The following is a 3,145-nucleotide window of genomic DNA, read 5'->3' as shown; positions in this document are numbered from 1 at the left end:
CCTCATCTGACGAAAGAGGCTGACAAAATGGAAATCATGAGGGTTAAAATGGAGATGGGTTCATTTTTAAAAAATATTGAACCATAGGAAACTATGATTGGATTCAGTTTCATGTTTACAGAAGCTTGAAACAAAAAACTATGCTTGGATTCAGTTTCATTTCTACACAAGCTTGAAATGAAAAAAATCTGCTTGAGATTGGTTTACATGCCCCCAAAATGATGAAAGGGAGAGTCTCTTGTAACCAGATGGAAGTGACTGTGGTGAATCAAGATGGTTATCCAACACCTTTTTGGCTTCATCCAGATATGGGAAAAAATGAATGGGGTGATTCCCTTAACATAACCTATAGGGAAACTTAAATTTACTGCTAGGTGCATGCCCCCCAAGCTTCATCACATTCACCTAAGTAGACTAATTGTGGCTATGAGGTCAATGGAATGAAGGTTCATATACGAGATCAATTGAAAGACTCGACTAGGATTTTACGAGATCTATTCAAAGACTTGAATTGGAACTTTGCTCCAGGGGAGGTTGTTTCATTTTTTTAATGAGGTTGACACAAGACTAGGAACTATCCTCATATTCCTTGTTTCATTTTTTAACAAGCTCGACAAAAGACAAGGAACTATGCTCGTATTGCTTGTTTCATTTTTTAACGAGCTTGGCACAAGGCAAGGAACTATGCTCGTATTCCTTGTTTCATTTTTTAATGAGCTTGACACAATAGAAGGAACTATGCTCATATTCCTTGTTTCATCTTTTAATGAGGTTGACATAAGACCAAGAACTATCCTCATACACCTTTGTTTCATTTTTTAATGAGGTTGACACAAGACAAGGAATTATCTTCATACCCTTTGTTTCATTTTTTAACAAGGCTGACATAAGACAAAGAACTATCCTCATATCCTTTATTTCATTTTTTAATGAGGTTGAAACAAGGCAAGGAACTGTCCTCGTACCATTTGATTATGACCCATACGAGGTCATGACTTCCAAGACATTCTCATTAGACGGGAGAACAATGCTCTAGAAGGGATCCATAGTAAGGAATCCATTAGATAGATCTAGTTCCAATCCCCCGAGTACAAAATGTACAACATCACTGAATTGATCGTCAGTTGATGTAGGCATGGGATGGGTTTCCACATAATTAACCCTTGGTGGGGATGATACCATTGGTACAAAAGGACAATTTAGGGAAGATGGTTGACTGGAAGCCATATTTGGACTGGGAAATGAAAGCTGGTCAATGGTGACAATTATGACTTCATGAGGGAAACACATCACTCGAAAGAGTGTTGAAACAATAGCTCCCATGTCATAAACATAGTTGCGCCCGAGAAGTAAATTGTAATCTAAAGGGCTTGGGACTACCATCACATTGAGATAAAAAAAATTTCCTCCCAAAGTAATAGGAAACTAAGGAAGGATCCCTAATGCTTTACTGGCTCCTCTGTTAAAAGCCAACAGATTCTAGGTAACAGGCACAAGTGGTGGTGAACCAAGCGCTTGCCAAGTAGTGGAGGAAAGGATATCCACAGATGCACCTTAATCTATAATAGTTCTAGGTACAATCATATTACAATCCTGTACCTTGATCTAGAAAGGCAAATAAGAAGGAAGATAGAATCCTCCTAGTCGATTCTAATCAAAGGAAGTGACCAGACTACTTGAAGGGGGTACCATAAGAACGAGAGAATTATCCCCTCGAGTTAAGAGAATGGGAGGATTTTCCTCTTGTCTTGATGGAACAGGAGGGTTGCCTCCAAGCTCATTGGAATCTGAATAAACAAAAAGAACCTGAGCGGTATCATATTCACTTTCTACAGGAAAGGTACAATTAACAAAATGTGAAATCAAGTCAACTGTTTCCTTGACCTATGACGGGTTAGGTATAGACTCATGGGATTCACATTCAGAGAGAGTCGGTTTGACTGATGGTTGATTTAGGTCAGTCAATTCATCAGCTAGTGAAGGATTAAGGGAGAGTCTCCTGTAGCCATATGGAAGTCACTGTGGAGAAGTAGGATGGTTATCGAACACTTCTTGGCTTCATCCAAATAGGGACAAAGGTGAATGGGGTGATTCCATTCACATACCCTACAGGGAAACTTAACTCTACCCTTATTTCCATGGACTTTATTACCACTAGTTGATGGTGTGTGACCAACATGATCTCCAAAAGTTGATGACATAAGATGATGTGAATGGAAAGACCACTCCTCTAAGATCTGAGCAATACCAGAACAATTTCGAAGAAGATGGTCTCCCGCACAAAGTTTTCATGGATATCAAACTTTGTGAGGCTTGACGGATGGTCAACTATACCTCTTTGTTTTGGATAATTTAGCATCTAGAGATAACCACTAATTCTCTAGACAAGTAGTTGTGCCTAGAATGACAGTTTAAAGTGTTTTAGACTTCTCCTATAAACAATAGATAAGATGAGAATATAGAAGGCCTACGTGTAGTTCCACTTTCCTCTCGTCTCCCTTGTATTGATTCTGTCGCTCCCTCCCGTACTTAATCCACTTCAGAAGCACCTTGTAAACACAACAAAAGACAAAACCCAATCAAAGGGTATGATCCATTGAATATAAATGAAAGGAATCAAAACAAATTCATACATATAAGAATTATGAAAGAACACAACATATGGAAAAAGCTTCAAACACTTTATTAGATAGAAGAACGAATTACAACCATCAGTGTAAAGATTCAAAGTCATTCGTTCAACTTGGATCCAATCCACGTCACATAAAAAGCAAGACAAGCTTGTGGAATTACATCATTTGCTCCAAAGTCAAGTCTCATAGCAGCATTATCTCCTTGCAATTCAACATAATCCAACCCCTGATCACTTAGGTGAGTGGTCAATTTGTAGGAAGATGAAGGAGGTTTTTCATTAATGGTGGCATTGAATGGCCTTCCATACTTAGAATTAGTTCCATGGAGGAAGGGATGAGAGGAAAGGATGCACCTTAACTCATTCCTCATCCATTTTCGAGCTCGTAGGAGTTGATAAGTGAGGGAAACTTCTAGATGACTCCAGAAGATAAGAATATTCCCCAAACCCTATGTGAATTTCACTCATTCTTGCCCAACGCAGGTGAAAGGAAGCCTAAGTGCTCTGCAGAGA

The sequence above is a fragment of the Pinus tabuliformis genome, chromosome X, assembly GCF_031772625.1.
Source record: "Pinus tabuliformis cultivar Carrire ecotype Pingquan chromosome X, CPIR1, whole genome shotgun sequence".
NCBI lineage: Eukaryota > Viridiplantae > Streptophyta > Pinopsida > Pinales > Pinaceae > Pinus > Pinus tabuliformis.
This window is presented reverse-complemented; position numbering follows the sequence as displayed.